We start from the raw sequence: 25,101 nt of genomic DNA, 5'->3' as shown, positions 1-25,101 counted from the left end.
GTAAATTGTTTGTGTATTTCATTTTAACATGTTAATATAGGAAAGCCACTGTGATTGTAAGACATAACACAATGTGCACTTTAGTGGAGCCATCCACTTAAAGCAGTAAGTAAGTAGCTCATGCTCCTAGAGGCCATAAGCACCACTGCAGGTGTCGTAGCATGTTGCGTTTTTTTACTCATTAATCGTCCGTGAGAGTAAATACTACGCAGACAGAAAAGACAAAGGGAGAGAGGGATATTGTGCATTGTGCAACAACCCAATCACCCAATGGAGATAATTTTTGTCACTCAAACTTGGCTGTAAACACTGATAAAGTGGTGCTAGCCCGCAGTTAGCTTTGCCTGTTAGCTTCTTCTTCGTGATACCATTAGTGTGCATTGTACCTCCGGGTCGGAGCAGGGAAAGTTGCAAGTTTTCTGGCCAGAGACACCAGGAGGAGATGACAGTGGCGACAGTGGCACAGTTGGTAGAGCGGGTCGTCTCATGATCGGAAGGTCGGGGGTTTGAATCCTGCCTCCTGAAGGTGTACACTGTCGTTGTGTCCTTGGGCAAGACACTTCACCCACCTTGCATCAAGTGTCTGCGTACATTGGTGTATGAATAAGAGTGCATGGGTAGAAATATATATATAAGTTGAGTCCATTTACCACTTACCATTTACTGCTTTAAAGCTCTTCGATGTTTTTATTTGACTTGCTTGAGTTGGTTGGAGACCCTGAACAAAATAGTGTCAAATGCAATGTTAAAAGTGCTACAGATATTGAAGCTAACTTAAAAAAAAAGGCTTGAATGTTAGAACGGGCCCATTCATCGCTGCCCCACACTCAGTGGAGGACGCCGCAGTGACATCCCGCTGTTCTGTTAATTGCTGGGGAAGTCGAACGCTATGGTCTGGCCTCTATCATTTCTTTCCAGCTCAGCACTTTGCAGTCTCGAGAGCCACACTGAAATATTTAAGGCTATAGGCTAAACCCCCTCACACCGAAAGCTAAAGAGCCAGGACCAAGGTCAAAAGATTTACTGTACGCTGGCCCGTGTGTGGTTTCTATCCATCTCTCACACAGCTGCAAGGTGAGCAGAGCAGCTGTAAATGCACTCGTTTGTTCTTTTTCAGCATGAGTGGAGTCTAGAGCAGCGCTGAGTGCTTTTAGTCCTGGTGGTTCAGATGGTGAACTGCACTGATTAAGGTTAATGGAAGGTTCACAATAAAAAGAAGGAAAGGCCTTGTCATTACCAGTGGTGCTAGATACTTTTTCATCTAGTAATGTACTAAATAGTTTGCCTTTGAAGAGATAAAAAGAGAAGATAATATTAAATTAAAGCCTTTTGTTCTGAAACTAGTGAGTGCGACTTCATTTACAAAGATGAAAATATAGTGTAATAGACAAAAAGTAGAAATAGTAATAAAGTAAAGTGTAGCAGTTCTAGTACTTGTAATCGTAGCAGCTCTAGTACTTGTAATTGTGCGGTAAAGCACTTTTATTTTTACTTCAGCATTACTTCCAAATAACAGTGTAGTTAACTTACTATAATGGTCATCACTGAATCAATAGCTATAGATGAATAGGAGTTTGTTTCAACAAATAAATCATATCCAACAGCCAGCTTTAACAAACACACTAAAGAAGAGCATTACTGTGTGCCCAGTTTCTCTGGTATTTATCGTGTCTGCGCTCGTGTTGCCATGTGATGAGTATCTGCTGAGCTGTTTATTAGTGTGGTCAACCATTGCTCTTTTCCGATGTGGGGATGATAACGGCGTGAGGTGGACAGTTTGTTATCTCACCCAGATCAGCCGTGAAGATACCATGTTCTTGTAGACAGAGTTTATGGGGCAACGCGATGATGGTGATCCATCAGGCTAGCAGCATGATCTGATCTGAAATCACTATGGACGGTGAATAAGATTTAAATACTTTTTTCCAGTGGTTTTCAAACTAAGACACGGACTTCGCCAGTGGTACTTACGGCCTGGTTTATATTCAACACACAGTAAATTGTATTAAAGTTATTTGTTTTGGGTGAGCCCTTCTTAAGAACTTCTTTGGAGATAGTTTAGACTAGATTTAGTTCTGTTTTTCCTCTATACGTTGAAGCACGAAGCAGATAATGCATTACATTACAAATATATCAAATCAATACCTAATACTTATTACGGCTGGCAAATAACCCCTAAGTGTTAACCTCGCTGCGTTGTGTTGATTTGTGCGCTGCTGTGTGCATGTTTGTAAATCCAGTCCGCGCCTCTACCCTTGTTAGACTGTCTCTATGACCCCAATGTTCTGTAATGACATCGACCATAAAACTTTATTGGGTTATAAATTTATTGTATAGTACAGCTCATGTTCCAAATACAGAATGTAGAGGCGGAAATGGACAGAGGTGAAGAGTAGTATATAATGCATATACTAACCTTAAAAAAAATAGAAACAATGGTGGGAATGAATGCAAGATACTTTTCCTTTCGGTACCTTCAAACTTATAATCCTTGTGTATGGCCTTATTGTTTGTTTAATGGTGTTAAAATTGGATCCCGCATATCCAGCTGCAGTCTTGAGGTACAGACGTGTGTTCTCTGTAATGAAACATCAATAAGTCATCAAAGCAGAAAAGGTAATTTTACGTGACAGTCACATCGCTACGCTCAGCGGCTCCAGCCCAGCAGAGAATACTTCACAACAGGGAGCATGTTTGTTTAGCGAAATTCCCCAGATTGAGTCATTTACATAAAGCACATCATCTCCAATATGAAGATAGCGCACTCTCCGAATACTGCGTGTGTTATTGACCTTTTTTTTTTTAAACATTTATTTGAAAACTTGTTACCAGAATAAAAAGCCCTTGTGTTGAGAAAAACACGGCAATTGCGCCTCAATAACTCTGCAGAGCGCGCTATAAAAATGTGGCCGCGCTTTATCACCAGCGCGTTTTGCCTGATTACAATAGCAGTTAGGCGGCTATTCTTTCCCACTAGAGGTTCCCACTAGAACCGTTTTAGGCCCGTTCTGACTTTAGGCTCATTTGCCTTAATAAACCTACACATCATGATCCCCTCAAGTGGGCGTGAGATTACCCACATTTTATCACAGCCTGTAAAAACTGACATTGCTTCTGCCTAAAGCATAAAAAGGAGGAGGGGGAAAAAATGTAGTTTTGTTTGATAGGGCAAAGCGGATGAATGAGGCTGTTAAGTTTAACTGATCTTAAATATATGACGATGGCCTTTAGCGTGACCCGTGCACGACGGTGCCACATGTCGCACCTGCATCTTCAGCGCTGACCAGGCCACACCAATGTAACAGCCCTTATTAGAGAGGATGGAGAGGAGAGGCGCTATCTGGGCCAGGGTCAGCAGTGTAATAGAGGTTAACTATGGGCATAAACACAGCGGCCCAGGCATGAAAGCACCTTAATCAAGAGTTGATACTTGGCAGCTTAAAAGAAATGTAGAGGAAGTGACCTCTCATTTCATGTACTCCCAGTTTATGATGTCGAAGTTCAGTACTGGGGATCATACAAGAAAATTAGTCTGTGGGAAAATAAATGGAAGCACTGGTTTCCATGTGTATTTAGAGCTGAGTACAAGATCTACCAGCATATACCAAGAGCATCATTTGTTCCTGCTCCCTCAATGGCTCAATTTGAAAATGTGATCAAAATTACTTTAACAATTCATCAAACAAATCAAATACATTTCGGTGGAATAAGCATGTTCTTTTCAATATTCTCTATAGTTTACTTAAAGCAAGTGAAAAATTAGCGACTGCGCTTTGATAAGTTAAATATTCTGCTTAAATCTGATATAAACACTTAAGCAATAAAAAAAACAAGAAGAGTGTTTAAGTTTGGTATTTAGCAGTTAATAGTTAATAGTTCACACATTTGCAGACATTTTTCTTTTTTCTAATCGGCGGTAAATGACCAAAAACACATCGACAGCAGGAGACTTTTCCGATTCACGATCTTGCTCGAATATTAACGCAGAACCGCTAATAATGCCCTTCACTGATTGGTTTACTCTGCTTCCTGTTTGCTTGCGTATGTTCTGCTCTGGAAATGTAGTTGATGCCGACTCTTACCAGACTCAATCACTGGTGTCGCAGTGAAACTGGATTTTTCCAGGCAAAGATTTTTCGATACCACCAAAAAAGAAAAGCCCAACAAATCGAGAAGATGAATTCCCTCACAAACAATTAACAGTGCACAGGTGTTAAAGATTGCTCTTTAACCAGGCAGATTCTCAGACTTGAAAACGATTATACTGTACTATTGTTGTATGGCCACTTGTCTCTACACCCTTTTCTGGCTCCCTGGCTATTATTGAAGTAATATAATATCATATTTTAATGTACTATACAGTGTAGCCTATATAACACCGCTTTCCCATTTATTTTAATGTTATGGCTATCAGAACAATCTCACTTTGATGGTTCCCCCAAGCCTCATTCATGCATTATGATCTTTACGCTGCAATATTGTAATGGTAGAAAAGCACTGCATTCAGCTGATGAACACCCTCCTACCTTCTGTATGCAGCAAAAAAAAAAATACAAACGGACCAGAAAAGGACGAAGGGAACAAAGGAGTGAGACTGATAACAGTGAGGCAGAGAGAGGGGACTGAAAGAATGAATAAGACAAAGAGGAGTCTTCTTCTGTATCTTATCTGTATTCGTCTGCAGTGTTCCCCAGCACAAACAGTGTGTCTGGGACCATAAACACACTATTATCCCGGTGTTTATCACAGTGCACATTACCGTTTGCCTCTGTCCGACTTACTGTAATGGAGTCGTTTGGTTTGATGGATGCCTCAGGCCTTGCTTTCTATCTATCGCTCGTATTATACCTCGGTCTGCACACGCTCACCGGCTCACTGTACAAATGTCTGTGTGCACATTCAGCAGAGCCCCTGAGCCTGGTGATTGAGGTTACGGCCAATGTAAATGTACCATTTGGCACAGTGAATTGGAGGCGCAGAGGGCAAGAGGAAATGGAGGGGGGGACAGTCTGAAACTCATGTATGTTATTCACAAGGGCCGACGCTAAATAAATGGGAAATACATGGAATGTGCTGTTTCCTGCAGAAAATGTTCTGAGAAAAATAAAAATAAGAAATAATTCTAAAACAGTCAGATGAGTTAAACTTGCATCTTGTGCATTTTTGAAACATGGATCTCTGTGCTTCCTGCTTGTTTTTCTTTTCTTTTGTTCATTAGGGTAAAATATATGTCTAATTATAATTATGCAGTATTATTGTAATACTGCTACAGCCAAAATAAGTACAGACAGTATTGACACTTGTGCAACACAACCCTGCCTCCCTTCTCGAGGTTATATACTAATAGTGTCACATTCGAGTAGTTTGTGTGGAAATGGAGCTGGGCTCTTTAAAGGATCTGTATCATGCTATTTTAGCCATTCCAAAGTTAAGTATAGGCATGTATATGATATATTGTACCTCTACCAATATGGAGCACTTTTTGTGATAAATATAAGTGTGTTCTGGAGGTATTTTTCAAATCCGGAAGACACAACGCTTCGATTCAGTTAACCCCGCCCCCTCTCTCCGCACAAACCACTTTTCCGTATTCTAAATAAACAGCAATAAGTGAAGTTTCTTCACAATATAGTTATAAGGAGATGACATCTGCAACACAGCTTCATAAATGGCTAACACACACAAGCTAGCACACCCATCCATCCATCCATTTTCTTCCGCTTTATCAGGGGCCGGGTCGCGGGGGCAGCAGTCTCAGCAGAGATGCCCAAACTTCCCGATCCACGCACACCTCCTCCAGCTGTTCTGGGGGGACCCCGAGGCGACACCAGGCCACCTTGGAGACATAGTCCCACCAGCATGCCCTGGGCCTTCCACAACGCCTTGTCCCACCAGTACATGCCTGGAACAGCTCCAGCGGGAGGCGGCCAGGAGGCATCCGAAACATCTAACGCACGTTTTGATAAACTCACCACTCTTGTCCGTCGCTGTTTATGTGATGGGATTCACGTTGGTTATAAAAGTTAATCCACTTTGATTCTGGCGAAGGTTCACCAAACATCCATCAAGAGACAGTCACAGAAAAACAGTATTTTGCTGAAGTCGCCGAATCCCGGAGAGAAAAAACAACTTCTGGCCTCTTCTTTAGGAAGGTTGAATAAAGTCCCCGTAGCCAAACGCGCTTCTTTTTCTCCGAGACATTATCGTTAGGAAAGAAAAAAGAGCAGGTGTGTCCAGAGTAAGTTACAACGAGCTCCATCTTCACAGCTGCAGTGCAAACATGACGTCTGTTCAGACGCTCAGGGATGTGTTTGTTTTGGCCCCAGCTGACCTGGAAGCACCTCGGGCACATCCTTTTTTTTTTCCTCTTTGTGTCCCTCTTACGACAGAAATAATATAAAAGCTGTTTTATAAATTAAAATCAGGCCATAAGGCATTACATTACAGACGCCGAGCACTTCCGTTCCGCTGTGACGACACAACTGAGCAACTCGGTCGTTCACCAGGAGAGGGCAGAGCAGCTGCTCAGAGAGCACGATTCAGGAGGATTGCTGAGAACTGTGTGAATGAAGCCAAAAAACACTGGGGGTGTTTTTGAAAAAGAAATAGCATAACAACATGGCTAAAAGCTCTAAAAATTCGATTTTGCATGATATAGGACCTTTAAACCAAAAGTGTTGCTTGACCAGCAGTAGTTACAATGTTCACATGGTCCATTAGTTATCGCCCCTGAGTTTTCTGTTTCAGCGTTCATCTCCTCATAATGGTTAAAAAATCCAGTTTATTACTAAATTAATTTATGTCTAAGCTATATTACAGCATTGTAATTGTGAGATCATGACTGTCTCCAAATACATATAAATGGTCTCAACTTAAATAGCGCTTAACATTGGAGGTGAGGTGGGTGGGGTGTCTTGCCCAAGGACACAACAACAGTGCGCACCTTCAGGAGGTGGGATTTAAACCCCCGACCTTTCTATTATTCATTTACTGCTTTTGATAACAAAAAACAAAACAACCATCTAAACCAGTCCAAAATTCTAATTCAAAACTAACCAGATCAATTACATGTGAGGACTTTATAAGGTCTGAACCAAGACAAATGCTTCTCAAACAACATGAGCCTCTCGCTCAGTGCTCTACTCTGCTCCTCACAGCTGTGTGGACCAAGGCACCTGTCTGTGAAGCCGCTGTGCTTCAGTCCTGACCTGGTGCTTTATGAAAAATCTTCCTCTTAATCAAGAGCTCCAAGGAGATAGCATGCTCATGTACCATCCTCATTCATATTCATTCAGCTTCAACCACTCTTTTATCCATTAACTTATCATCGCAAAGAAGGTATCTTCACATTTCCCACGAACGTGGATCAAATGAAGTGAAAGTGGAAAGGATGCAAAAATGCACATGTCAAATTAATTAGTCAGATTATTATTATTATTCCACTAAGTTGGGGTCCAGACCGTGAAGTAAGTACAACAAATTAGACTCAGGAAGAGATATGAGAGGAGCGCAGAGGCCAAATCTGTAGAAGCGCATTTGTATATAGTCTTGACCAGTGCTAGGCGGGGCAGTTTCCCAACACTCACGCCATCAGCTTCATCATCCGGTTTGCAAACCATCCAACGATAAGTCTTCTGTTTTCTTAGTTTAGCCCATTTACTCCGTTTGACAGAGCCATGTTTTCATTCGGGCCCGCTCTGGTAAGTGAAGGTCTGTGTCACACAAGGTAAATGCTAAACTAATTATATTTTTTGGGAAAATGAGCTGCGGGCCGGATTCAATTGTTTGGCAGGTTGGATCTGGACCGCGGGCCGCCTATTGCAGACTCCTGGTCTACAAACTATACATTGAAACAGATTTTATCACTGTAAATACTCATAAAGTATAAAAAATTAATATATCACTTTTTTCTGTTTATTAAACCTGCCCTCCCAAATCCCTTCCAGATGTCACATGAATGGGATCCAGCTGGCATACAGTATTTGTAATCAGTATGTGTTACAGAAGTTGTTGGGAGGTGATTTCGGACAAGCTCTCATTGTAATAAAAGGCTCCTTCTATAGGGTCACCTTCAGCAGCTTGAAGACTTGACAGCCTTGTAAAACGTTACTGCCTTGCTTACAGAACGGTGCGCATGTCTCGGAATTGTGTATTTATTTGGCTTGGGCTTTAGGCTGTAGCTCCATCTGACCAGCTGGTGCAATAACTGCAGGGATGCAACACCAGGAAAGAGAGCAGCAAAGTCCGCACCTCCCCCGTGTGTCCCCTGTGCCGTTCATCACACCAGTGCTGGAGCAATTGAAGAGAGACGGTGATTATTGCAGATATTATCCTATTTATACAGGTTGGGGAGAGAGGAACTAGTAAGGCTAAACAACACAAAATGAGATTGTTTTTCTCGAGCCTACTGTATATACTGGAAAAGCATCTTACTACTAAAATGAGTGTTAGTCTGGTTATGCTGTCACAAACTATGGCAATACTGGTTATACAGATGACATTCCAGCATGGCAACAGCATAGCAACTGAAACCAAATGAGTGTCCACTTCGAGATCTCATTATTTGCAGAATGCCTAGGACTCGATTCTGTAAGAAATGTAGTAGATGTCAACCAAAAAGCACAAGAAAAATCTGTGAAAAAAGTAAAAGTATAAATTATGAAATGCATTTACTATTGGAGTTGACATCCCTCACCTCGTTTTTACAGTGTGTGTCTGAGATGGGGCCGTTTACCGCGTGCTCTATGTGTCATGGTCATGCTAAACACCGTGTGCCCGGGCACATGCATGTCCTTGGGGATCACATGATGAAATCACACCTGAGATAAGTGTTACTCCAGAGGGCTGACTCCCCCTCCACACATCCAGACAGCCCTGACACGCGCTTACATCACTCATGCCCTGACGCCCCGGCGGACTCTCTAAAGACCCGCACAACAGAGCACTGCTGCCATCTATGCGGCTGCACATTCATCAGCTTTTGTTAAAGATGGGCCGGAAACCGAATGGCCTTCCATATGCTATTTATTCAAAGGAAGAAAAAGGATGTCCGAGCACAGCCAAGGTGTTCAATTGTAGCACTCGAGTATTGGCTCCGTCATGCCATACCTGTGTAATAAAGCTTGAGAGCCAAAAATAAGCTTATCTATTATAGAAAACGCTATCTCAATGGCCGCCGCCTGGGCGCCGCCATGTTTATTTCCCATACCGACTTTGAAGCTAAGCAGGGACGGGCCTGGTTAGGACTGGGATGGGAGACCGTTTGGGAACACCAGGAAGCCTGGCTACAGTAGTGAGTGTGTGCGTGGTTGGTGCTGGGGGCTGATATGCGCAGACTGGTTGCCTCGCTTACCATCACCGAGTATGGGGTGAATGAATAATGCATCAAATTGTTCAGCAACTTTGAGCGTCTGGAAAAGCGCTATATAAGACTATTACATCCGCGGCCGGCCCCACGTGACGGTCCCACCGCCCGCGGCCTTTGACCACGGGTCCATATGGACCTTGGTGCTGCTGTCCGAGGACAACCCGTAGTCACACAAACGCGAGTGCACGACATCTGACTGCCGTGCGTGTGCGCGCATCCAAACAGGGCGGTGTGTGCGTGTGTGTGTGTGCGCGCGCGCGTGGGCCGTATTCCGTCTCCAAATTGTCTCCGAAACAAAATACGCGCAAAACATTGGCCAAAACCTGCTCAAACACGAGCCTCTAATCAAACGCGCTGCTCCGACTGATTTATCCTCCGTGTGAGTAAAAGCAGAAATGACACTACCACTTAACGAGCGCATGGCCTGCACTGCGTAGTTTTTTTCTTTTTGTTTACTTTGCTGCTGTACCATTTGTTTTCTATTTTGCTTTCACGTATTGTGAGCCCAGAGGTACATTTAATTCTAAAGCAACTTTGAAAGCATTGCCAATTTTATTGTAAGGTTCTAAATACTGTCTAATAACGATCATTAGGCTATTTCAGTTCAAAACCTGATTATTATTTTTTTGATTGTGCACTACCGTGATGCACCAAACCACGGGTCCTGCACCGTGAACCAAACCGTTAGAGCTGAACCCCTAATATTTATCCATAATTATTCCACTGTCTCTTGAATTCAATTCCCCGAGTTTAGCGAACAAATTGTCGATGTAGTTTATAAGAAAGGAGTACGGGTGCATCAAACACTCCAATTGCAGATTGTTTGACATTATTTTGAGCATTCATTATTTAAAAAATTTGTAGTGGCCATAGTTTTTGGACTGGGTTGGGAACCACTGGTCTACAGCTGAACTGTGTGACGGGTTGGACATTTCTTTGTAATCACTCATAATCTCAGAATATCAAATGTGGAGACTAGCGAGGCCCGGCCGAAGGCCGGGTCTCAGCTAGTCATATATAAATGAATAATCTAGTCACATATTGATTTCATATGTTGCCTAACCCTAAGTAATAATAGTAATAAAAGCTCAAAAGTATGACATAGGGTGTTTATATTTTTGTTCAGTATAAACATAACTATAATTATAAAAATGTGGAATGTTATTTGGACAATCAGTGCATTTGTAGAAAGTTAATTTTCTTGTCTGTCGCTCTACCTTATCGGTCCATAGCTGCTGGTGTAGTCTCTAATGATGTGAAAAGCTGAACAATTTCTATTTACTTACTGTTTAGTTTTTAATCATTTGCTTGATACTTAATTATCTACATTCATGTTTAGCTTAATTTATTTTATATATATTGCTCAACCTGGGTGATAAATTAAAATACAATACTGCCAATGAATCACATTAAAGGTTTAAATTCACATTTGATGATACATATATTGAGCATCACGTGTAATTTAAATAATAAATAGTGTTTAAATGTTGACAAATGAACTACGATGTATTGCAGTTAATGCATTTTGTACCTGAAACAATTACGATGCAGAGCTTGCCATTTAAAAAAGCACTGCCTTTTAATTTATTCACCATCAGAATTGCTTATAAAGCGGTAGTAAGGTGGGGCAGAATGGCTCATTAGTTTAAGGTCAGCCATAACCTGCTTTCATTAACTAATCTCTCACTGGGTGTCTCCGTTATCCGCCCCTCACCTCTCCCCACCCCCGTCCCCGACTCTCTTCATCACTATTCAGCAGCTGTCCTCTTAGACTGCAGGCAGGCCAGGGTTCACATTGTTTTAATTCAATTAAAACTGACATCAATCTGTATGTGACCAATGAAATTTACATCCTGCACAATTAATCTATTCTGACCTCCACCGCTCCGCCCACACAGACTCTCAATCTCCACTTATTATCGTTATCGGCCTGCGAGCTGGCCCTACTGCGCAAGTGAAATTAAAATCATAATTCGGCGTTCTGAAGCTATTTGAAGTGCAGGTCAATAATTAAACACTTTTGTACCTAAGAGGAGCCCGTACATCTGCTGCTTTTATTTCAAGAGAAAGGATCATGCCTTTTAAAATAAACCTTCCTTTTCACAATAGGCTCAAAATGCCACCTTGGACTTGAAAGTATAAATTAACCATTGTCTTATTCAACTTTTTATGCACCCATATTGACACAGACCTACAAAATAGATCAATTAAAGGGGCTGTGTCTACTTTTTGTTTAAGAGTGATGTGCATTTTGCCACATTGCAGTATATTGTGTTTGAGAAGACTGCAGTGTGCCATCTACAAAGTAATATGAGCGACTCTAAACCTGGAAGTAGGATCAAGACTAATTTTCGTAATATATTGCACTCTGAACGCTGTCAAATACTTGCGTCTGGAATGTGTAACTTTAAAACCCAGGGAAAAAAACAGAAAATGTTGCATAAACGGACTTTAAAGGAATAGGCCACCGTTTTAACATAGTGAGATATGTTCTTACCTAACCTTAGACGAGTTAATATAAACCCGTCTGGTCTTTGTCTGTGCGCTCTGTCACGCAAACGGAGCACATACGCAGCCTCTCCCACATGTCATATAGCTCCAAAAAAGCTCACGATAGAAGCTACCAAGCTCTTCCACGTGTTCCCTATTTAAATAAAGTTACGTGAAGTGTTTTCATGCGAAGTATATTTACACAGAAATGTAACATGTCGATTTTATGAGCAGATAAAAAGGGGTACTATATTGTGAGGCGTAATGATACGAGGAGCACAACATCCGCGCAATAACTCCTAAAGACTTCCCCCCGCTCACTTCCGTCAATAGAAGCTGTGTGACTTGTAGTACGTGCAGTAGTAACAGAGAGCTATCGGCTAAAACTTGACGCTTCTTCAACTGTTCTCTGCTAGCTCTCTACGTCCGCACAGTAAAGATTACTGCGCGGATTTCGAACTACTCCTGGTATTATTACGCCTTACAATATAGTTCCCCCTTTTATCCGCTTAGAAAATCCACATTGTTTAATTTTGTGTAATTATACTTTGTAGTGTAACACTTCAGGTAACCATATTTAAATAGGAAAAACGTGGAAGAGCTTGGTAGCTTCTATCTTGACCAGTTTTGGAGCTATAGTGGAGAGCAGGAGAGGCTAAATGCTAACGCCGTCTGCACTGTGTTTACGTGATTGAAGGCACGGGTGAAGACCAGACAGGTCCTAAAGAACTCGTCAAAGCTAAGGTAAGAACATATCTCAGTATGTAAAAACGGTGGCCTATTCCTTTAAGACCTTACGTGGCATGGTGTTGAAAGGGAATAGTGCAAATGTATGTGATAATATCCAACCGCTTATTAAGTTTAAGCTTTTGCACAGTACATTTTAAATACAGCACATTGCCAGTGAACACGTGGGGTTTTTATGTATTTATTGAAGGAAGGCCTAGCAGAATGTTCTCTGTCACTTACATTATGTGCAATGTAGTTTTCATAAAGGTACATCCTGTACTAATTGACCTCTTACATTCTTACACACTCTACGGCTAGTATCTGAGCCCGTTCTGTTCCTCCGTGAACAGAAGGAGGTACTTCTTACGATCGGAACAGCTTTGGCTACAGTTCCCATGACAGGACATGAAGAGGCTGAAGGTCGCAGTGGCAGCTCTAAATAACCCACTCATTATACAGTGTCCTTAAGAAAAGAACACTCCAGAAAGCCCTCCTACCAATTAAAAGATAAGAATATGACCATTAAGCACCACTGGGAAAGGTGACAGAAAGTAGAAAGGTTGTCAGGCATTTCATCGCTCTGGTGCAGCTAGTAGACGCACCTGTCATTTATAGATGTATTTCGAAGAATCAATTTAAGGATATAATGGTCCTTGTGCAAAACTCAATTAAAATGTGGTGTGCGTACATTGTCCAATCGTTGGTTAGGCCTGTTAGGCACTCAAGATGCAAATATTGTCACTAATGAATTAAGCAGCACTTCAATTCCTTTTATGGTAAAGTGTTTTATTTGTCATTGTACATGTTGCTCAACCAGATGGGCCGCGGATCGTTATTTGAAGTTAGACCTGAAAATATCCCTGTCAATGGTCTGGTCTTGGAGCTTAAAGCAATAGGCCCCCATTTTTGCATACTGTTTTTACCCGAGCTTAGACGAGTTGATGCGTACCTGTCTGGTTTTTACATGTGCACTCAGTCACGCAAAAAGACCAAAGATGTTGATAGCATTTAGCCTCTCCTCCTCACCTCATGGAACCAAACGGGGGTGAAGTTAGAACCGACTGAATCCAAGTATAGTCACACAAAATTAAACATGTCGATTTTCTAAGCGGATGAAAAGGGGAACTATATTGTGAGGCGTAATATCACCTTAGGAGGACCTTACTGCGTGGATGGGGAAAACATGGAAGAGCTTGGTCACGTTGAGCGTTTTTGCGTGACTGAGTGCACGCGTAAAAAGACTAGACAACTCGTCAACTCATCGACTCGTCTAAGCTCAGGTAAGAACATATCTCAGGATGCAAAAAACGGTGGCCTGTTGAACACGGTGCTGCCCATAGTTGTTGGATTTGCCAGATTAGGATATCTGATCCTTCTAGTCCTTGGTTAGAATTGAGAACATTCTCATTATGTGTTGTCGTTTTGGCCTGTCTTGTTTGTATCCAATTTTAGAACTGGTTTAACCTTTTTTACCTGTAGTGTTTGTAAACTAGAGTATGCATACTGTATTTGACGTAGTAAATGTAGCGTGTAGTGCAGGGGTAGGCAAGTTTACTTGATGAAGGGGCAATTTTCTTAATTGTCAAAAGAACAAGGGTTGAACCCCCCCAATTGTAGCATGAAGTAAAGCACCACTATATGACTTAATTGGGTGTTCTGTTAAGACATTTTAAAGGTGTTGACAGTATTTTGCACATCTTTGAGTACTTTAACATTTGATCTCTGATTTGTGTAAAGTCATTTCTTATAGTCATCTTGGGAGCCATAGGTTCTATGCTGGAGGGATGGATTTGGCCCGGGGTCCTGACGTTGCTTACCCCTGGTGTAGTGTAATCTGGCATCATTGTGCTGTTTCCATATCAAAAACCTATTCTGCTCCTCCATTTCATCAGCACTTTATATCAAGGTTCTGAATTTGTAGAAGTCAATGTGCATTGTAGTGTACGTGAGTCCTAAAATAAAATTGTTGAAGTGTGTCTATACAACTATAGAAACTTCAGAGTTTTTCAGGGACATGATCAACAGCTGATGCCCTTGTAATGTATTTTGGATCACACTATCACTCTAGTCTAGAGAGTTGCCAAATTTGATGTAGATATATTTTCTTTGCCTTTATTTTAACACTTGACTCACTCGGCACACTGTTAATTTCTATATATTTTGCACCTCTGCTTGTGTGTGTGTGTGTGAGATACTTGCTACACCTCCTTGTTTGGCCAGCTGTGATAAATGAATAGCCCAGTTTGTGTCTACCTGTTCCACCCTGAAGCCACTTGCCACTTTGTTCACAGGTGTAAGATCCTCAGCAGTGTTCGGTGCTGTAGAGGCAGGGTAGGCTCAGAGGCAGCTCAGGAGATAAAGTGTTGCCAACAGTGGTCTACAGATTAAAAATATTTTTTATTACAGAAGCAGTGTTAGGGCGATGACTGGTTTAAGTGACATGATGCCAGCAGGTATGTGGGCTGAAGTGTGGCTGCTGTTAAGTTGTTGATGGATGTGTCTGATCAGAGCATGGTTATTTTTCTGTCTCTAAGTCAGACTTATTACGGCAGATCTTTTTATCAAAGCATTATAGCTTTTGTCATTAATTCCACCAACATGTTGCATAATATATGAGTGCTTTTATCTTCATTTCAATAAATGTAAAACAGAAAGTTGTCAATATGTTGGAGCACAAAACAAGCTGTATGTATCTAACTATGGGCAGTGTAAATCTAAGTGGTGCTTGTATCACTGACGGTACTTGTGCTTTAGCATATTCACCTTATTCTGTATGTTACCATGGGTACCGCCATGAACTGTGCCCTCCCCTTCACTTGTATTAGTTTGCGCAGAGAAATAGTATTATATTTGTAGAAGTTTTTGAGCAACAGTTTAGTTGCTCTTGTGGCATAGCAACATATGACCTGGAATGTCAGATGTTGCTATGCCACGAGCAACACTGAAATAGGCTATGGAAAAATGGCCCCTACATCGCTCATATTGCAAGGTAGGGCGATTGCCATGGGGGAGGCACACTTTACAAAGTCTTGTGCTCTCAATGTAGTCGACTTTAAAGTAGGTCGTCATTGTTAAATCTTGACTTGCCATTTTTCTTCACAATGATGTGAAGTGTCATCCAATTTTACACCCACTTCCCCCTTACTGTATATCCTCGTACTGCTCCTACGTGGGTGCTTCAGTAGATAGTTACTCTGTACAATGGGAAGTAGACAGGTAATTATTGTGGGCGAGCACTTTCCCCTTTGTCTGTACTATTTCTTTACATTCTCCTCCATGAAGCTGTTACCGTTATTTCTGCAGCTTTTGCCAAGTGTTTTTAAATCCCCTTTAACAACAATCTTACTGTAGAACAAGTGGTATAAGTACTCATAATCTGCACTTTGTAAAGTTATCGTCTTCCTTTATTTATTATATTTCAAGAAAAAAAAAGGGAACACACTTTCTGTGATATATGGTTTTAATTCTAATACTACTATACAGGTCTTTTGTACCACGGTTGCCACATACTTTATGATCTAGCTGCTATTCCACTTATTTCCTGATATTATAATATAGCCCTTGTGGAGAAGTGAAAAGCAAAGAGTCCATTTTTGCACCTGTTTAGAGCACTGCTGAATAATTGGAGATATCAGATGGATTCTCCCTGACCTCCGACCTCTCAGAAATGTGGGACTTTTCCATCAGAAGAAGGTTCTCCTTTTTAATTAGATAGGAACTGGAAGTATTTGCCGTGATCTACGAGGGACTGGTGAATTTGTAAGTCTCTGCCCTGGCACTGTATCCATGGTGATGGCTAATAAAGTCAGAGAAGCACAAGGAACATAGCAGAACTCCACCCAGTAAAAGTTCTTACCTCTAACTTTACTTTATTTGTTTATTTGTATGGTTAGAAAAATTCAAGACAACATCATGCATGCGGCTCTTCTATCTGAGCGACATCTGTACTCTGTGGTCCATTTGTAATCTCTTCATCTGCTCTAATGATGGGCCCGCGGCTCTGAGCCACAGCTGATGTCGACATATTGCGCCACAGTAAAGCATATTGTTTGTTTGTAATCTAACCAAGCCAAGCGTGATCCTATGATGGAGGGATCATAGATTTACGCGCTGTAAATCCCTTTACCAACACTCATAATAGCCAACAATGTCATTCTCAATACCTCCCATTGCTTCTCAGGCATATCATTAGATAGTATAATGCCCAGTGATGAAAAACAGAGCGTTCGTGTAATGTTTTATTTATTTGAACGCTGGGGGAAAAGAATGCCGCTCGCTTAAGTCTCGTCATCGCCTTTTTTGGGTACATTTTAAGCGAATTTTTTGTCAATTTTTAATATGACCGGGCCAAAATTCAACAGGGACGCTTCTACCGCATGATTAATTCAAACTGTCTTACTTTCATAGTGGAATATTTGTTTACTAATGAGCTGGAGTTCAGGCGAGGATGGCCCGTCTTCTTCTGAAACGGGTGGGGGGGGGGGGGCACACTTTCTCGCACGTTGTTTTTATTTTTTTATTTTTTATTTTTTTGCCGAACACTCGACTGTGTTCCCTACGTGCTGTGATGCAGAATGCAGGAGGCAGATGTAAGACCGCAGCGCTCCACAAACGCAGTCTCGGGTTTTCTCACGAGCGTGTCTCTTAGCATCTGGGGCGTCTTACTAGGATAACGTGTTACATAATTAGCACCAAATTAACACTCAATTAAGCGGGCCGTGTAGAGAGGGTGGGGACGGGCTGTCAGAGGATTTATAACTCGCATTGGGGCTGCTAACTCCACTGCGTAGAAGACAGATTAGCGCTTAGATCCAGCAGTGTTTTAATGGATTCTGTGCCATTTTGAGGTATGGACTGAAGCCTGAAAGAAAGAGCAAATGATTCACTTTAGTGGCTGAGGTAGTTTGTATGGGTTTGAAGGCGCTGGTGAACAAAATGTGATGCCCTGTGTATCCCTGCCTTGTCTTCTGCAGTATGATCTACGCTCGTGATTCTTCTCTTTTTGCTTGTAGGCTTTTGATGGGACTGAACAATATCGCGTGAAAGAGGAGAAAGAGTGGGGCAAATTGTCTGAGCAGGGACTTAAGCTCAGTCGCAATCCACTACAGTGTCATGATGGACTGTTGCTTCCTTCCCTTCGGTCTAACTTTGATAAGTCAACTGTAAACCGGGAATCAAAAGCTGCCATTAACAATATTCTGATCAGCTCAGTTTTGACATCTCCAAATTTGCCCCAGTCAAACTTCCCCGAAATCTCTCCTGCTGTGAAAAATATTTACCTGGTCCGTAAAATGTATCATGCGCTAATAAGCTTCGTGACACAAACACCATCTGTGCTATTCACTTCACCTGTCAGTCAAACCATGATCAGTATTCTTACAGTAGATAATGTAATAGTAAGAATGAAAGTTTGTTCAAACTTATGGAGCTGAATACTTTTTTTTTTGTGTGTAAATAGGTTCTGTCTGCAGTCTGGCATCTTTGTTGTCGGAGTCGCATATTTTCGCTATGCGTCCCTTATGAAGAGACACAATTAACATCCAATCACGCTGCAGCAGTCCCAGCTGCACTGATTATTCCTTTATTATGTAGCCATGAGATAAGACTAAAACGCGGCCAGCTTAAGAGAGCAGTGTTTTGTTTTTTTCAAAAGTTGAGCACAAAATCTCTGCAGATAGTCCAAAGTCATCATTGCAACAACTTGATCCAGTTCCCATATTATAGGACTTTAGTGAAATTATTTAAGTGATGTCTCATTCTATAGACCACATTAATGTTTGCATATACTGCGCACATTGGCACAACCCATTATGCATCCCGCTTTGCCGAGTATACAGTATATTAATTAGCTCTTTTAGTCTCAAGCAAGTATTTATTCGCTTTGATTGGGTTAAATCTGTGCATTTCAAAACTTTATGCTGGAAAACCATTAATGTGTCAGTCAACATAATAAAGATTATAAAGTTTCATTCAATAAAAATCACTTATTAACAATGTGTTTATGTGGCTCCACTAATTCCTGTAATATTATAGTTTAATAATAAATAATCATTTTAGTCCAGGCTTGGAGTATTGCCACTGTGTGCGAGAACGTGGTAAAGAGCAGGGAGAGCAGGGATGTCAAACTCATTTTGGGTGGTGGGCCGAAATTTAGCTCCCACGACGGGTCGTGGGCCGCATATAATGTAAAACACTATTGAGAACATTTTTCTAATAAATGAATAATAATAATGCGCTGTGATTTGTGACATAGCCCAAACCAGACTGTCCATTTAGCACGTGGCTGTAATGTGTTGTTCATATCCTGATCTCTTATTATGTCAGTGCCCTCTGCTGAACACGTGTGAAAATCTTTCCTAAATTTAAATTTAAGATGCCCCCTAGTGGCAGGAATGAGCATTGTACAAAACAAATCATAACTCCGCACAGGAATGGGATAGAGACTTACTTTTTCCCCCTATGTACTTTGGAATTTATGCTCTATAAGGCAAATTGTCGTATGTTTGACAATCCTGCTTTAGAGGGACAGTTTATGCCAGGGAAGGACCAAAGAGATTCCTGGATCAGCTTCAAGTTAAGGATATGGTTATGTTTAGACCATTGACCAAACCTTTCTGAGCAACTCATTACAAACATTTGTGCTTTCATGCTAACCCACGTGCTTATGAGTCCAGCACACCTTCACATCCTGGACGGGGTGCGTGGAGTTCCTTATTTCATTATCTGCCACTGGCATGCCAAAATTCATTATGCCAACCTTCTGTTCGTGTGCAACCGAGCGTGCCAAAGCTAACGCGCGGAACAAATTTCTACCCTTGGTGAGGTATAGCGTCGCCATCCACCACCACCTCCTCCTCACATCCTCTCTCCTCTGCTAATAAGTATGTTTAGGACGTGTTTCACCTGCATCAAAGGATTGCTGTGAAGTGGCCTGCTTTGTATCGCTGGGCTGTGATTAGTCATTACTGTCAAAGCTGCGGTGTTTCCCTGCCCTTTTGCCGAGCTTTGAAGCCAACAGGTGCTTGTAGCCCAAATGCAAATGCCCTAAGCGGATACCAAAGCTTTTTTCCAGTGCAAGTTGAAGAATGTGGTAGTCAAGGGCTCCCTTTTATTCCTCAGATTATCATTCATTCTCTTTCATCAGAGCTGGGCAATGTGTTGCCGGTGACACACATTTCTCTCAGGATTTTAACATTTACCATTATTATTTTATTTTACCATTTGGCGTTAACAGACTGTCAGCCAGATGCATATTTTTAAAGTCCATCTGTCCATCTAAACCCTCCTAAAATCACAAAACGTTTCCCACATCTACCGTAGCCATCGACCCGGTTGCCATAGAAATTGATACGGTGGCACCTTGGATTTTTCGACCACACAGTGACACGTTATACCAACTGGAGTAAAAAAAAAAAAAAAGGGGCTTTGTCAGGGAAAAACAAAGAGGTGGCTTAGGAGGGCTTTGCAGCACTTGGGGATTTCCTCTGTTTATGAGACTACATAAAAGCACCAGCGTAGAATCGAATGGCCAAACTGGTCTGCCACTCACCAGCAATCCCCAATCGCCTTGTAACTAAGATATTCAGTCTGCTACTGTCGACAGGGTGCTATTTTGTTACCGTTATAGATGGCAGCCTTGTGTCAACTTGCACCAAGATGAGCATTTGAAAAGCACACGTCAAGAGCTTGGACTCATTTATCCCTGACCACCTAAGAAGAGGTCAAACCACTCAACCTTTTGTTTCCAATCGGCTGTTTGAAGTACTTTAAGTCGCTGGACCATTTTAAACCAATTGCTCTGAGATACAGACTCCAAACATTTACAGGATGAACTCTCCCGAGTGTTGCTTCTTATCTGCACACTTCAATGCAAGCACCAAAGTCTTATCTGTTTGGAAGGAATGAATAAACACAATATAGATGCCACAATATTGAACCCATTATCAAAAAGTACAGAATCTCCTCATCATTTGGCTGATACCAACCAAACCATGAACTTTGTCAGGGTTTGTTGAAATTGTCCAACAAATGAAGCCACAGTAATTCTATACAGTATAATCCTTCTACTACAACCAGAGTAAAGAAATAAAACAAAATATGACATTGTTCCTAAGAAAGGCTCATTCTGAATGTGCCAGTTCCCACAGTGTCATAATGAGGTACGAGGAGGCAGCGGCACTTTGGAAATACATTTGAAATTGATGGATTGTGTCCAGATGGTCACCAGCGCTGGAAGGCCAGTAGGAGCACTGTTAGCGTGTCAGCAAAGATACACTGCTAACTATATAAACAGAGCATTCCACGCTGTTCGGCTAATGACAGCGACTTGTTAAGCACTGTACTTTCGACGTGCGATTCACTCAAATTTTGCACGTGGGAACATTTTGGGCAGATGTCATTTGGCAGCGGCGTTGTGTATTTGCTCAGCAGTCGCCGGTGTTACGTGTAGCAAGCGTTGCCTCATGTGAACTGCCTCTTGTCGGGGGGTTACAGGGTGGCAGAGATGGAGGCCTCTTCTCCTGTGTAGGATCCGCAGTCTAATGGGCGCTCATCAATTCCTGCTGTCCGGGCAAGTGGGTGTCACGACTCCTGTAACTACTTCTGACAAGAGTGATGAAGCACTTGTTCAAGTTGTAAGATTGCGAGTTTGAAACCTTTTCGATATGAGTCTGAGTGGCGCAGTTGAGTGAAAGAGCGTCGCGGAGTGAGCCGCGACAGGAGGAGGGTGTCGGAAGCTAATGATCGCCATCTGTCTTGAGCTGGGGGGAGTGTCTTTGGGCTTATTGGAATAAAACAAAAACAGGGATTTGCAGATCTGGCCCTGGCATGGCGCGTTACATGGCTCGGGCGGATGGTTGGACGGTGGAACGGGGCAGAGGGACTGTAGAGAGCTGCTTGTCTGTCTCACGCTAATGATCGCCGCTCTTCAGTGAGGGAGTTTGTTCAGTGTATACTTACTGCGTGCCAGAGTCCACATCGGGAAATATGTTAGCGTGTTTGTCCATGTGCTTATGAGCTCACATGAGGGATCACTTGGAAGACGGGCCAGCCTGATTGTCTCTTCATCTGTTCGGGCTCAATAGCAGCCTTTTTTTTTTTTTTTACGGCATCTTCTGAAATGACATCGATGAGTGGAGGTTATAAGGTTAACCACAGACCTGGCACAAGCACAGATTTTAAACACTGGCGCAATCACACACGCACTGCTATCTGTCATTTACTGCATGTGGACTGTAAAATACTGTGGGCAATGAAACAAGTGAAACTGTAGATGGCAAACTATACAAACTGCCACCTATACAAGGAGAAACATGCATAAGGTTGTATTAAAAGCAGGCCTGAAGATAAAATTAAACACGTTTTCATCAAATCGATGCGGTACACGGCTATTGGGCTGTAGATTATTATTTCATGGTATATACATGAACGGTTGAATTGCTTAAGTGAGATGTAGAAATCATTCACCCTGAGGAAATTGCCCCCAGTGACAATCAATCCTCACGAGTTGAGGAACACTAACTTCCTATTGATTGAACACACAAGTCTACAAACTTTGCAAAGACATCAAGCTCATGTAACAGCACAATCATTCCAGCTCATAAAATACACATTAACCTAATAATAACAACAACAACAAAATGTATACAAGCAAAGCAAACTCTCAGAGATGCAATGCATTTTCGTTTTAAAGTGTTTCTTCTCACAAGGGACGTGTTTTGGCTCATGAATTTTTAAGGCGGAATTGCTATCAATGGGGAAGTTAAAGGTCAACAAGTCAATAGTTTCACCCACTGTGCAGCCGGCTGTTGGTAATGGAGTCTCTGTGGCAATTTTTTTTTCACGCTGCCTTGCATAGTTTAAATGTAAAAAAAGAAGAGGAAATGTATTCTTTATCTGTTTTGCCATCGGATAAACAGAAGTAGAAGTCGGTGACCCTTGAAAAGATATCACCAGTATAAATGGAGTATTGTGTGCGGCTGTGATAAAGTGTCCAGGTATCGGCTGCTCATTCTTCACGTACTTTGTTACATATCTCTCTCGCTCCCATCTCTCCCCCTCCCTTCTCAAACGACACTACCTGCCTTCCCGCTCCGGCTTTATTTCTTTCGTTTCATTTCTCGCCAAGGTCAGGGGGTGCTGTCGTGTTCACCAGCTGTCCCCCGCGCTCAGTCATTTGCACTTTGACTCACAGGACTACCATCGGGGTTATACTGGATGAGTTATAATTCAGCGCAGCTTTGAAATGGTCATGTTTATATAGGGCTTTTCTACCTCCACTCTGCACTCAACGCACACACATGCATGCATCAGTGGGACACAGACATTACGACGCTAACATTTGAAGTCACATTCATTTTGTGAGATTAATGAGTCCACCATATAATAATAATAATAATATCAAAGAAATGAGAAGGTTTTTTTCCACCCACAGAAGTGACTAGATACGATGTTAGAGCTTAGGTTGCCGTGGCGACAGGTCAATGGGAGCCCTCAGAGACAGATGGCCTGCGCAGTGACCCTGCAGGCTGCTATCTGCTGCTCCCAGCTCTGGATGTGTCACTTCAGGTAGTGTGTGTTGGCATCGCACACCTGGGCAGCCCTGGGACTCCGACACACTGAGCCCCCGCCACTGAGAGGGAGCCAGGACTGAGCTAATCCTGCCCCTCAGGTGTGTATATCCACCTGCCACGGCTTTTTACCCCGCAGTTAGCGTGTTAGCGTACTCTGATCGTGGAACACAGTGGACAGTGAGCCAGTCGGGGCTTCCCTTTGAATTACCCGTGGAGATGGACACAGATTCAGTGACTAATCCTCTGTCATTGCCAAGTGAAAGCTGACGGTCAGATATTTTAGTGACATCTCTCCTTTGTGAATCCCATGGCCTTTTTCAGCTCTATCTGCATAAGCCGCACTCATGCATTTGTAAGGAACGACCTATTGAGGTGGACCCAAGGGTTTTGTTATCAAAGGCAGGCAGACTAGGTTATTTTTCTTTGCTGCTGTGGCTACAAGATGCAGTGTGTCCAAAGGCTTGTGTGTGTGTGGCTCTAGAAGTTAAGCATGGACTTGCATTATTGAATGTGTGCAAAGTGTGTGAGAAGGGCTCTAATGGAAGAACACTGTAGTGTACACTAGGGCCACTGGGGAGCATTGAGGTTCACTGTAATGTTATCCCACAGTAGACACACACACACCGCGTGCTGGCACACAAACGGCTCGAGTGCAGAGGTATGAAAATAAGTGTGCAGACAATTTTAGGATAGAATAGACTTGACGCTGTAGTGTTCAAGAGGAGTCATTAGCTATTAACAGCTGAGACATGAAAGACTTTGGTGCAGAGTTGGAGGTTAGAGACTTTATAATGTTCTGAATGCAGCACTTTGAGATCACAGACCTTGGTGAATGGTGTGATATTGTTGCTACTGCGTTGCAGAAACAATTTTCTGTTTTTTATTCACCTTATTCCGGAAGTTCGCGTGGGTGCCTTCTTCATCTTCTTCTTCTTCGTCGCCTCTCTCTTTGTCTTCGTCTTCTTCTTCGCCGTCTTCTTTGTTGTCTTCTTCATCTTCTTAGTCGTCGTCTTCATCTTCTTCGTCTTCTTTGTCGTCTTCTTCGTCTTCTTCATCGTCTTCTTTATCTTCTTCTTAGTCTTCTTCATCTTTTTCTTCGTCTTTGTCTTCTTCTTTGTCGTCTTCTTCGTCTTCGTCGTCTTCTTCATCTTCTTCTTCTTTGTCTTCTTCTTTGCCTTCTTCGTCTTCTTCTTTGTCATCTTCTTCGTCTTCGTCGTCTTCGTCGTCTTCGTCGTCTTCATCGTCTTCATCTTCTTTGTCTTCTTCGTCTTCTTTGCCTTCGTCTTCATCTTCTTCGTCTTCTTCGTCATCTTCTTCATCTTCTTCTTCATCTTCTTCATCTTTTAATTCGTCTTTGTCTTCTTCTTTGTCATCTTCTTCGTCTTCATCGTCTTCTTCATCTTATTTGTCTTCTTCATCTTCTTCTTCTTTGTCTTCTTCTTTGTCTTTTTCTTTGTCTTCTTAATCTTCTTCGTCGTCTTCATCTTCTTCGTCTTCTTTGTCTTCTTCTTTGTCTTCATCGTCTTCTTCGTCTTCTCCATCTTCTTTGTCTTCTTCTTCTTTGTCTTCTTTTTCTTCGTTGTCTTCTTCTTCGTCTTCTTTTTGGCCACGCAGAGAAACGGTGCAGTGTTGTCTTGTTGCCGATCAGTGGCAAAAAGAAGCAAAAATGGACGGGGGCGGAATAAGATGAATATGTCAGCTCGCATACAATACTCACTGGTTTCATAAGTTTCATAAGTCATTGTGTGTAAAAGCATAGAATAGTATATCACATATATTGGACTGTGAAGCACCCAATTGTTGGGGGTTTTTTCTTCATTTACCCCCACTTTTCATATAGCAATTTAGTGTTTTAGTTTCTTCAACCTAGACAAAACACTGAAAACAATACATAGAAGATTATCAAAACGTCATTCACAAAAGTGGATGCCTATCTGTGCCTGA

At 42.0% G+C, this 25,101-nt stretch overlaps 1 protein-coding gene across 5 annotated transcripts in view; it reads left to right on the top strand.

Moving 5' to 3' along the window:
* The window catches only part of il1rapl1a (interleukin 1 receptor accessory protein-like 1a), a 167,673-nt gene that overhangs the window by 72,313 nt on the left and 70,259 nt on the right, over positions 1-25,101 (top strand). The gene's annotated exons all lie outside the window — the stretch shown is intronic.

The sequence above is a fragment of the Gobius niger genome, assembly GCF_951799975.1.
Source record: "Gobius niger genome assembly, chromosome: 9".
NCBI classification, from domain to species: domain Eukaryota; kingdom Metazoa; phylum Chordata; class Actinopteri; order Gobiiformes; family Gobiidae; genus Gobius; species Gobius niger.
The sequence above is the reverse complement of the archived record's forward strand: the minus strand, read 5'-3'. Positions and strand labels throughout refer to the sequence as shown.